The sequence below is a fragment of the Carettochelys insculpta genome, chromosome 4 (genome assembly GCF_033958435.1).
Source record: "Carettochelys insculpta isolate YL-2023 chromosome 4, ASM3395843v1, whole genome shotgun sequence".
Classification (NCBI taxonomy): Eukaryota; Metazoa; Chordata; order Testudines; family Carettochelyidae; genus Carettochelys; species Carettochelys insculpta.
In genome coordinates, this window is record NC_134140.1 from 136,968,385 (window position 1) to 136,981,399 (window position 13,015).

Genomic DNA, 13,015 nt, shown 5'->3' on the forward strand with positions numbered 1-13,015 from the left:
AATTTTTCTTCACACGGCGCACAGTCAACCTGTGGAACTCCTTGTCCGAGGAGGCTATGAAGGCCAGGACTCTATTAGGGTTTAAAAAAGAGCTTGATAAATTTTTGCAGGTTAGGTCCATAAATGGCTATTAACCAGGGATAAAGTATGGTGCCCTAACCTTCAGAACAAGGGCAGGAGATGGATGGCAGGAGGTAAATCACTTGATCATTGTCTTCTGTTCCCCTTCTCTGGGGCACCTGGCGTTGGCCACCGTCGGCAGATGGGATGCTGGGCTGGATGGACCTTTGGTCTGACCTAGTATGGCCATTCTTATGTTCTTATGTAATTCCTTTGCAGAGGCAGTTTCTGTAATCCAGCCCTGAAGCGGTAAGGCCATATATCTCTGTGATTAGGTACTTGTCCTAGCTAGAGGAATGGGAAAACTGCATGCTGAAGGAGACTTGACTTGTTGCTATGAACACCTGGTTATCAAGACATGGAAATTAATCTGGTAAAACCATGAGGGCTTGTAGTTTTCACCGCTAGAGAGTGGAAAGGTGGTGGGAGGCACACAGGAGAGGGGAAAACCAGGCTTTTTCTCAAAGCACCCTTTTGGCCAGAGCGTGGGACTGGACTCAGGAAACCTAGGTTCTCTTCCTGACTTAGTCACTGGCCTGTTGCGTGACCTTGAGCAGATGCCTCAATTTACGCATCTGTTAACATGAGAATGATGACTGCTGTCCTTAGAGACCTGCTGGTGAAAAGCACTGAGTAAGCCCTGTGGCATTATTATATTCCCACCTGCAATGCTTCCCTCTTGCCTGGATTTAGCCTTCACAGCTGTCTGTAGAGGTAACTAAAAACAGCCACAATTCCAATATTTCCTTTGCACTCATGGTGCTCATAGAGATGTGAGGGGACATCTGATTTGCCCTACCACTGTCACTTCACACTAGTTATTACTTTACATCTCAGCCCTTTGCCCTCTAGGAGGCAATACCGACTGAAACTGCCCCAGAGATGTCAGGGGGTTATTAGAACAAACCTCTACATGATCTTAGCGTTCCCGAGTCTGAACAGTGTAGAGGCTCCCCAGTTCATGCCAGGTACATATCTGCAGTTTTCAGCCTCCATCTGGAGCACCATAAGGTAGTTTGTTAGCACTCTGCAGCAACACTTTTCTCTGCATAGAAATCACACTGATTTTCTCCACAGAGGGTCCCGTTCTTAGGCACAGCTAGACATTGGGTCATTGTGCTGTAGCAGTGGGTACAGAGTGGGGATAAGGGCCACCCCTAAGAGCGGTCTGGGGTGACAAAGCACAGATACAGTGTGGAAAGCAATCGCTCCCTACGGCAGTGAGTTGCTCCTGTTCAGACTAGAATGGACACGAGGGTGAATTTGTTTAGCTGCCTCCTTTTTCTTAGCTCCTGCATGGTTTATGTACAGTTGTTCGAGTCATTCACAAGAACAGTCCATCTGACGTAACTGTCTTCCTGTGTGTTCCTCACATGTTATGGGGCTGGTTCCTAGTGAACGTGAGTGACTCCTGCCTGATATTTCCTGCTCAGAGAAGTCAGTAGCAGGGAACAGCCATGGGGGACTGGTACAGATGTAAGTCATTTCAGAGCCAGCAGCTGTACACATAAGTGAGGCCTGAGTTCAGCCAAGCACATAGGCTCATCTTTACAACTCTGTGCACAAGTGATTTCCTGTCTGAGTGCTGAGGCTCTGACTTACAGCTCACATGCATCAGGGTATAGTTTTAATATGTGACTTAGAATTTTCTCCCTGCTTGGTGCTGACTAGAAACCAGGACATCCAGATGAAGCCACACAGGCCATAATCCCTACTCCCGCCACCCCTTTGCCGTGTCCAGCTCTGAAATGAGTTGTCTTTGTTGCACTGTTGGTTTTGGCTCTCCCATGAAAGGAACTGTTAGCGCTGTGGCTGGTTCTCTCCGCCCCTGCACTCTGATAACCCTCACACACTTTAAATCATGCCCCAGGCCAGCCACTGCTCTCTGAAACAGCATCTCTCCACTCTGACTGGTCACTGTAGGTGCTTTAAACATAGCCCTGTTCCAGACCAGCCAGCTTGGGAAGTGAGCGCTGCCACTAGGTGCTCAGGCAGTAGGCCTGGGAAGCCCATCACCTTCCCCGGAGTTTGAGGTGACTGCTAAAAAGCAGGTACAAGCAGCTAGTTGGTAGACAAGCTCTGGCTGATGCCCTCCTCCCCTTCTCCCGCAGCCATATCTGTGGCTGCAGTTGGGGTGGGTTTGTAAATGGCTTACCCTTATCTTGCCACAGCAGCTGCTCCCCTCCCTGACCCGCTGAGTGCTCTGTGAGCTAAGCTTTGGCTGCCTGGGTAGTTGTGTGTGTGCTTCCCTCCCCGCACAGCCTCTCAGATGCTGCAGAGGGGGAAAGTGATTCTGTGTGTTATCATTTCGCTCAGACTCTTGAAGCGAGGTGCATACTTTTATGGCCAGCGCAGGGGAGAAACACACACAGCCAGGATTTACTTACCTTGGTGACTAGTCAGACGCCTTCCTGACCTATCCAGGCCCTCCAATTAACCTTACCCATCCCTTCTGGACCCCATTTTTATGTGACAGAGGGTGGTGCCAGAAAACGACCATGCAGGGTTGGCTGTAGAACAAGAGTTGGCTAATGACAACGTTCCTTTCCCTTGGTGCCATTGATCTCCTAGCAGGCGTGAGAAGGGATTGTAACATTGCACCTCACTGCTTTATAATAAAGATCAAAGAATTTTGAAGGATGATACAAGACTGGAAGGTTTCCAGATAGAAATAGCTGGAAAAACAGAACTAAACAGCAGAGCAACGGTGATAAATAGGAAGTAGACATACATAGAGTCAGACTTGAAAATACCAGACAACTCATGTGGGTATTTTTCCACTAAGTTACTCTGTGGATTAATTGGAAGCTGTAGTTGTTAATTTAGGAATAGAAAGGAGCGAATCTACTGCTGGCGTAAAATGGCACAGCTTCATTTGAAGTTCATGAAACTGGCTTTTCGACTACACACAGTGTTTCAAAGATGGTTTCCAGTAGCCATCTGCTTTAGGTTAAATGCTGCAGCTGCATTGTTGTAGTAAAAGCACTTACTCTGGCGACAAAAAGGTTTTTCACTCACTGTAGTAAATCTACCACTCCAAGAGGCAGCAGCTGGGCTAATAGGAAAGTCCTTCTATTGATGGGTATATTACTCAATTCCTATAAACCACAAAGCCTGAGCACAGCTCAGCTCCCACTTCATTCCACAGATTGAATAAAGGGAAATGTGCTGGCTCCCCGCACAGGGGTGAATTTCACTCTGTGGGCATAGCCAAGAGAAAGGAAGAGGAACACGAGTTTGGTGCAAAAAATGACCTCAGACTAAAGTTTGTTGTGATAGTCAGAACTCTCCAGATCTCTCCTGGGAAGGTGTTTTTACAGTGAGAAGTGTACGGCTCAGTTCTGTTCTGGGATATGCAGTGGGGTGCTGCCGTGAAACACAGACATTTCACCCCTGTGCTTGTGTGCACTGATGGAGGGGTAGATTTTTGAATCAAAGCATTGTTGGGTGCTCATATTGCTAGACCCCAAAACTGAGCTATTTGTTAAAAGCTACAGTTCCTACCAACCATAGTCAAATCCCTCTTGGCAGGTAGGGGAGACATTCAATCTCTTTTTTTCAATGCAATAAAGTGACTGCACATGAGGGCATTTCAGTGTGCATCTACATCAAGAGTATGAGTATAAAAATATATACTTCCAAAAGAAAAATAAGGATTGAAGTGGCCACTGGATTAATTTAATTGCATCATTCAGAACGTACTGGTGACCCCATAACAGACCTTGGCGATTTTTTCAAAAGCACCTCAGGGATTTAGGAAAACTTTCAGTGGGACTCCTAAATACAAATGCCTTTGGCTCGAGTGAAGAATTCCCCCTCTGAAGCTATCTCTTGAAAATGTCAGTGTACAATTGAATGTCTTGCTGCAAGACATGTTTCCTTCAAAAGTAAGCTATGTACAGGAGTAGCTTCGTAAGGTTCTGTGGTATGTGTTCTGCAGGCTGTCAGGGTGGATGATCTAATAATGGCCTTAGAATCCTGTGATTAACTGTCAGGGGAATTTTCTGCCTCCAAGGAGCAATGAAGATATCTCAATTGCTTCATGCCACTTTGCCATGTCCTGAGCCCAACAGAGCATTGGTTGAGAAACCCTTCAAAATTCATGAATACTGTTTGAATGATCCATCTTAACTTCCCACTAATGCTGGCCTCAGTATAGCTGGTTGGTTATTTTCAGAGGAAATGTGGGTTTTGGTTTGGTTTGTTTGTTTTTTTTCTCAAAATGGAAAGAGTTTGCCGGAAAGGATCAGCTTTGACAAATCTTCCAGTTCAAAAACATTTAGAAGAAAGTTTCACAATTTCACATTCTGACAATTTGGAAATAAATGGTCCGGGGGTATTCAGTTCTGAGAAACTTTTCATTTACAGATTTCAGTTAATTTATACCAAAAAGGTTTAAACAGATTGAAAAGTCTTAAATAAGAACAAAACATTTTAAAGTTATCAGATCTGAAACATTGAGCTTAGTCTAATCTGAATTATTATTTTTATTATTATTACTTCATTATCATTTTTTACTTTTTCCCACTTCAGTATGGAAAAATATTTTAAACCCTGAAAATTCTCGTGGTGCAGGAAAACACTCAGCTCCGCACATTTCTCAGCCCCAGAACTTTTCTCTCCACCTGGATCTATGACTCTGCAACACTTCAGGTTACCTAACCTTGAAGGGCTCTTGTCTGATTTTATTGGGAATTGTGCATCCGTATTCCTCTCCTAAATGAAAAGCTCAGCTGTAGCTCTACAATTGAATCATGGAGTACTACAGCTGGAATGAACCTCAAGAGGTCATCAAGTCCAGTCCCCCGCTGAAGCTGCCATACCACAGCATTTTGCATGCAGCAAGGTTGGTGGGCGCTGCTCTCCTGTCAGTGACAGTTACTCTTCCTTCAGTGGAGGACCAGCATCAATGGGAGAGCGCCAAGAGATCAATCCATCACCTCTGTGCATACGGGATAAATCAACAGCTGGTGGATCAGTCGCTGCAGCACTGATCCATGGTGTCATCTGAGATTGCTGGATAGATCCGGGCAAGATACTGTTTTCCTGCTCATGAAAACTTTCAAAGCTATCAAGAAAAGCTCTGTTCCAAATCAGAATGAAAAGTCAACATCTCAAAAATATATAAGTGCGTACTGGAAATCTGAAAACTTTTCAGTTTCCATCAGTTGAAACCTTTGGTTTTGTTAACTTGGAAAGGTTTTGTTTCAACGTCAACCTTTTTACTATTTATTCTAAATGTTGCTTTCAAGAAAAAAAACAGGTTTTTTCTTTATTTCGAAGATGTCAGAGTAAAATATGTTGACAATTTTTCACAGGCTCACAGCTGAATTATTTCCCAAAATAAAATGTTTTAGTTTCAATGAATTATCATTTGCTGATAAAAAAATAAAGGTTTGTAAAAAAATTCCTGAATATCCTTATTGCTCACCCAAGTCTCATTCCATTATCGTCTCTCGCACTGGATCAATGACATTTTTGGACCCAGAGAAAAATGAATGAATACAGACTATAGGTAAATGTATTGTGTTGGAGTAACTTTCACTGGTGTTGGAATTCTCAAACCTTTCAGAATTTGAAGTCAATTATAAAACAAACAAGCAAACAAATCTTGCACAGGATATAGAAATAACAAATAATGTAACCCTATAAAGAAGAGTGAACTGAACTCACCTCCTCCCACCCATGAATAAAGCGAGTCGTTTCTCATGAATAATTCCACTGACTTCAGTAAGGCTGTTATTTATGTAAAGATTAGTCACATGAGTCTGTTGGATTGGCCACTTCATTTATGGTCCAGCTACAAGGGTTATGGACATAGTTGGAACTAAAAAAAAATTGGATCTATAATCAATTTACATACATATGTGGGAGAGTCTGGATCTGGGTTTCTGTTTGAACCTTTACAGAACCAGAAGCCAGAAGCCAGATTACAGCTGTGTGAGTAAAAAAATTTCAATTGACTGAATGAGCTCCCTTCTTCACCACTCAAAAGAAAAACGGTTTGGTTTGGATCAAAGCAAAACTTTTATAAATTTCACACGTTATTGGTGAACAAATAGGTTTTAATTTGAACTGAAAATGTTTTTAAAATAAAAAGCAAATATTGAAATTGTCATTTTGTATTGAAAAATCAACTTTTCATTTAAAAAAATTAAACAATACATTACAATTTCTTTTGCTTTTGAAATTGTGATGTTTTGAGCCAAAATCTTGAGTACAAAACATTTTTTTTAAAATGTTGCATTCAACATGAATCAGCACTTTACCACTAATATTTGTGTGAACAATCTTGCCCTGATCTCAGCCAAGTGTGAAGTTTGGATGTGGATTCAAACTTCCACAAAGTTTGCAGTGCCTAGATGGAAGTTTTGGGTCAAAACTGCCTTTAATGATTAAAAATGATTAAAAATGCTCCTAGTTGTAACTCTAGTTTATTCTGTGAGTTGTATTAATCATAGAATCACAGAATACTAGGACTGGAAGGGACCTCAAGAGGCCATCAAGTCCAGCCCCCTGCCCCAATGGCAGGACCAAGTACTGTCTAAACCATCCCTGATAGACATCTATCTAACCTGTTCTTAAATATCTCCAGAGATGGAGATTCCGCAACCTCCCTGGGCAATTTATTCCACTGTTTGACCACCCTGACAGTTAGGAACTTTTTCCTAATGTCCAACCTAAACCTCCCTTGCTGCAGTTTAAGTCAATTGTCTCTTGTTCTATCCTCAGAGGACAAAAAGAACAAGTTTTCTCCCTCCTCCTTATGACTCCCTGTTAGATACCTGAAAACCGCTATCATGTCACCCCTCAATCTTCTCTTTTCCAAACCAAACAAGCCCAATTCTTTCAGCCTTTCTTCACAGGTCACATTCTTGAGACCTTTAATCATTCTTATCACGCTTTTCTGGACCCTCTCTAATTTCTCCACATCTTTCTTGAACTGTGGCATCCAGAACTGGACACAATACTCCAGCTGAGGTCTAACCAGCGCAGAGTAGAACGGAAGAATGACTTCTTGTGTCTTGTTCACAACACACCTGTTAATGCATCCCAGAATCATGTTCACTGTTTTTGCAACAGCATCAAACTGTTCACTCATCTTTAACTTGTGGTGCACTATCACCCCTAGATCCCTTTCTGCTGTAGTCATTCCTAGACAGTCTCTCTCCATTCTGTATGTGTGAAACTGATTGTTCCTTCCCAAGTGGAGCACTTTGCAATTGTTCTTATTAAACTTCATCCTGTTTACCTCAGACCATTTCTCCAATTTATCCAGATCATTTTGAATTATGACCCTATCCTCCAAAGCAGTTACAATCCCTCCCAGCTTGGTATCATCTGCACGCATAATAAGCGTACTTTCTGTACCAATATCTAAATCGCTGATGAAGATATTGAACAAAACCAGTCCTAACACAGACCCCTGCAGAATCCCACTTGTTATACTTTTCCAGCAGGATTGAGAACCATTAAGAACTACTCTCTGGGTACGGTTATCCAGCCAGTTTTGCACCCACCTTACAGTAGCCTCATCTAAATTGTATTTGCCTAATTTTTTATAAGAATATCATGTGAGACTGTATCAAATGCTTTATTAAAGTCTAGATATACCACATCTTCTGCTTCTCCCCTATCCACAAGGCTCGTTATCCTATCAAAGAAAGCAATCAGATTGGTTTGACATGATTTGTTCTTTACAAATCCATGCTGGCTGTTCCCTGTCACATTACCACCTTCCCAGTGCTTGCAGATGATTTCTTTAATTACCTGCTCCATTATCTTTCCTGGCACAGAAGTTAAGCTGACTGGCCTGTAGTTTCCTGGGTTGTTCTTATTCCCCTTTTTATAGATGGGCACTGTATTTGCCCTTTCCCAGTCTTCTGGAATCTCTCCTATCTCCCATGATTTTCCAAAGATGATAGCTAAAGGCTCAGATATCTCCTCTATCAGCTCCTCGAGTATTCTAGGATGCATTTCATCAGGCCCTGATGACTTGCAGACATCTAATTTTTCTAAGTGATTTTTAACTTGTTCTTTTTTTATTTCAACTTCTAATCCTACCCCATTCTCATTAGCATTCACTATGTTGGCCATTCCTTCATCAGCCTGCTCAGTGAAGACCAAAACAAAGACGTCATTAAGCATCTCTGCCATTTCCAAGTTTCCTGTTACTGTTTCTCCCTCCTCACTGAGCAATGGCCCTACCCTGTCCCTGGTCTTCCTCTTGTTTCTGATATATTTATGAAAAGCTTTCTGGTTTCCCTTTATGCCTGTAGCTAGTCTGAGCTCATTTTAGCCGTGTCTACACGTGCACGCTACTTCGAAGCAGCGGCACTAACTTCGAAAAAGCGCCCGTCACGGCTACACGTGTCGGGCACTATTTCGAAGTTAACTTCGATGTTAGGCGGCGAGACGTCAAAGTCGCTAACCCCATGAGGGGATAGGAATAGCGCCCTACTTCGACGTTCAACGTCGAAGTAGGGACCGTGTAGTCGTTGCGCGTCCCACAACGTCGAAATTGCCGGGTCCTCCATGGCGGCCATCAGCTGAGGGGTTGAGAGACGCTCTCTCCAGCCCCTCAGCTCAATGGTGGCCGCATGGAGCGGCCCCTTAAAGGTCCCCTCCCCCTCCCTTCCTGTGCAGGAAGCTGAGGGAATGTGCAGGCGGCAGCCCAGACACACGGCCAGTCTGCACGTCCCTCAGCCAGCACAGCCACCCACCCAGCAGCGATGGCTGCCCGGCAGCCCCCCCAGCACCCCCAGGGGACCCCCCCCAAGCGGAGCCAGGGCAGCCAGCCCAGCCAGAAGGGCAGCCAGGCTGGCAAGCGGCAGCGGGGCCCCTCCTGGACGGAGGCCGAGCTGCGGGACCTGCTGGGGCTCTGGAGCGAGGAGGAGGTGCTCCAGGTAATGGGGAGCAAGAGGCGGAACGCGGATGTGTTTGCTCGGCTGGCCGACGGCCTGGCTGCCCGGGGTCACCCTGCCCGCACTCCTGACCACGTCAGGAGTAAGGTGAAGGAGCTGCGGCAGGGTTACTCCCGGGCCCGGGATGCGGCCAGCCGATCTGGGGCCACCCCCGTCACTTGCCCCTTTTACAGGGAGCTCAGGGACATCCTGGGCCCCCGGCACACCTCCTCCCCTCCGGCTACCCTTGATACTTCGGCTGACGAGCCCCAGCAGGCTCTGCAGCCGAAGTCCGCCCCAGAGGTAAGCCCCGCACCCCGGGGGCCCCCCCCGGAGCTCACCCCCGGGCCATCGCGGCAGGAGGAGGAGGAGGAGGAGGAGGGGGGCTCCTCCTCTGCAGAATCCGGGCTGCAGATCCTCCTCCTGCCATCCCGGAGCAGCAGCTGGGCCTCCGCCCCCCGGGGATCTCCGGACTGTGGGAGTGGACCGACAGGTATGAACCCCCCTCTGGTGTACACCCCTGGGCTTGAGGGGCGGGGGGGTAATAGATATGTGTCCAGGGCCCCCCACATGCTCACATGGCCATGGCCCCAAGGACAGCAGGGCCATGGCCCTCACAGCAGTGCATCAGCCCCTGCCCCCCACCCCGCACGACAGTGCCATGCCCCATCCCCGGGCCAGGGGGCAGCGGAACCTCGAGGGGCCCCCGGGAGGAGGGGGTGGGACACCCCGCAGCAGCAGCAGCAGCAACAACAGCAGCATCAGCATGTGATGGAGTGGGGGGAGTGCAAAAGGGAGACTCAGGCTAGATATGAGCAACAAGAGCCGAATAGCTCCCAGGGGCAAAGGATGATTGTGGGGCTACAGCTGGCAGGTGACACCTCTGCCCTGAACAAAGAGGAGGGAGGAGACGAGCTGGCTTGGACTTGGGGGGGGAGGGCGGGGGCCACAGGCAGAGGCTAGGGGAAGGGAGAGCTGGAAGGCAGCCAGCCTGAGGAGGGGGAAAGCTGCATCCCAGAGGGGCCCCCCTTGGGGTCTTCTCCCCACGATGGGTTGGAAGGACTGTCTCTTCCGACAGCTGGTGCTGTCACTCCTGGGAGAAAATGGGCATCTGTGGCCTAAGAAACCTCCACTGCTGTCACACCCTGCGGAGTGAAGTGAGATTCGCTCCCACCAGGGGACGGGGTGCAGGGCAGGGGACCCCTGAACCCCATCCATCACAGCAGCATCTCCCGGGGACGGGGCTGGGGAACCTGCAGCACAGGGCTGGGGGGACAAAGGCCGCGGCTCGGGGCCCACACTAATGCCTGTCCCCATTCTTCTTCCCCCCCTCCTCTCCTGTGTCCCGCACCTGCACAATCAGAAGGACCAGAAGAGAGCGCCGGCGAGGCATCAGTGATCCCGGAGAGCCCTCCGGGACCATCGCTCCAGGCCAGCCCCTCGGCCGAGGACCAACCAGCCCCACGGCGGGCTAGAAGGCGGACCCCGCGCCACCAACAGCCAACGGCAACGGACCCCCAGCTGCTGGCCATCCACCGTCGGCAGCTGGAGGTCGCGGAGCAGCACCTGCAGCTGCAGAAGCGGGCGCTGGCCTGGCGCCAAGAGGCATGGGGGGCCTACATGGAGACTTTTAACCACCTGGTGGACTACCTGGCCCCCCATGCCGCGCCGTCCGCCGCAGCGCTCGCCGTGCCTGCTCCACCAGCCGCACCACCAGCTGCTCCGCCCGTCGCCGTCCCATCCGCCATCGCCCCGCCACCCACCGCCGAGGGCCGGAGCGCCGAGGGACCCCTGGAGCCAACTGAGACTCGCCAGGCATATCTTCCGGTCCGCCCCGCCCCCAGCCAGCCCTGGACAGGGCTGCAGCCGCGGCGGGGCTCCCGGCCGCCCATGCCGAGTGCCGGACTGTAGGGGCGAGGGGCCCGGGACGTGGCCCCCCCCTTGTATATAGTTTCAACTTATTATTTTGTGCCCCCCGTTTGCCCCGTCCCCCCCATGTAAATAGTTCTCCCCTTTATCCTCCCTGGTTTTCTTTTTATTAATGAGGACGCTTGTTTCTTACGAATGTTTTATTTGTACATATTACTTTGTTTCCACATGTTGCATAGAGTTTGTTCTTGTTTTATATATTTACAGTTAAAAAAAAAAGTTCTCAAAGAAAGAGCAGTTTAAGTTCAGCCACAAGTGCGTGCTGTCATTTGTCCAGGAAAAGTGGGAGGGGGGTGCGGTTGGGTGCTCCATGGTGTGGGCGTTGGGGCAGGAGTGTGGTGGAGGAAGGGGCGGGCAGTGGGGGGCCTGGGCAGAGTTCACCCCGCAGCCTCATCATCGAAGTGGGCCCGCAGGGCCTCCCGGACCCGGGTCCCTTCGGGGTCCACCTGGCGACTGGGGGCAGCAGGTGGCTGGACGTGTGCCCTGCCGGCCTCCACAGCCCAGCCCTGGAAAAAGGTCTCCCCCTTGCTCTCCACCAAATTGTGCAGGGCACAGCAGGCACCCACAATCTGGGGGATGTTGTTGGGGCCCGCATCCAGGCGGGTCAGGAGACATCTCCAGCGTCCCTTCAGGCGGCCAAATGAGCGCTCCACCACCTGGCGCGTGTGGTTCAGGCGCTGGTTGAAGCACTCCTGGCTAGCGGAGAGATGGCCCGTGTATGGGTGCATGAGCCACGGGCGGAGGGGGTATGCCTCATCTGCGATGACGCAGAGGGGCATGGTGGTGTCCCCCAGAGGGATCTCCCGCTAGGGGATGTAGGTCCCCGCCTCCAGCCGGCGGCACAGGCCCGAGTTCCGGAATACCCGGGCGTCGTGGGTGCTGCCAGGCCAGCCCACATAAATGTCCTGGAAACGTCCCCGGCTGTCCAACAAGGCCTGGAGGACGACAAAATGGTAGCCCTTGCGATTCAGGTATCGTCCTCCACTGTGACGTGGGGCACGGATTGGGATGTGAGTCCCATCCAGCGCCCCGAAGCAGTTGGGGAAGCCCAGGGTGGCAAAGGCTGCGATGGTGGCATCTGGGTCCCCCAGCCTCACGAGCCTGTGCAGGAGCATGGCGTTGATGGCGCGCACAACCTGCAGAGAAAGCACATGGGACAGCCCCAATGAGGGGTGAGCAGGGTGTGCGTGGCCCTGCCCTGCCCTGCCCTCCTCTGCCCGGGCCCCCCTCCCCTGCCCTGCCCTCCTCCCGTGGGTTCTCTTACCTCCATGAGGACAGCCCCAATGGTGGCCTTGCCGACACCAAACTGCTGCCCCACGGATCGGTAGCTGTCGGGAGTGGCCAGCTTCCAGACAGTGATGCCGACCCGTTTCTCCACAGGGAGGGCACGCCGCATGGCGGTGTCCTGGTGCCTGAGTGCGGGGGTGAGCCACTGGCACAGCTCCATAAATGTCTGCTGGCTCATCCTGAAGTTCCTGAGCCAGCGGTCGTCGTCCCACTCCCCAAGCATCAGCCGCTCCCACCAGTCGGTGCTGGTGGGGTAGCTCCACAGCCGCTGGCGTGTGAGGTGCGGGGGGGGCGGGGTGCTGCAGGGTTGGGGGTTGAGCCCTGCTGCCCTGGGGGCAGCCCCTCCTCCAGGGTAGCAAGGAGGTGCTCAGCTGCCTCCCGCATGGCATGAATCAGGGCAAGCCCTGCTCCTGCCGGGAGGGCTGGGTGGACCTCTGGCTGCTGCTGCTACTGCTGCTGCTGCTGCTGGGGGTCCATGACTGCGGCGCCCGGGGTCTGTGTGCCTATGGCTCCTCAGACCGCGTGCTGTGCAGGCTGAGTGTGTCTGGGAGGGGCCCTTTAAGGGAGCGGCTAGCTGTTGCTCCGGAAGCGCTAGTCCGCCCTGTGACCCTGTCTGCAGCTGTGCCTGGCATCCCTATTTCGATGTGTGCTACTTTGGCGTGTAGATGTTCCCTCGCTGCGCCTATTTCGATGTTGTGCTGCGCAATGTCGAAGTTGAACGTTGACGTTGCCGGCCCTGGAGGACGTGTAGACGTTATTCATCGAAATAGCGTATT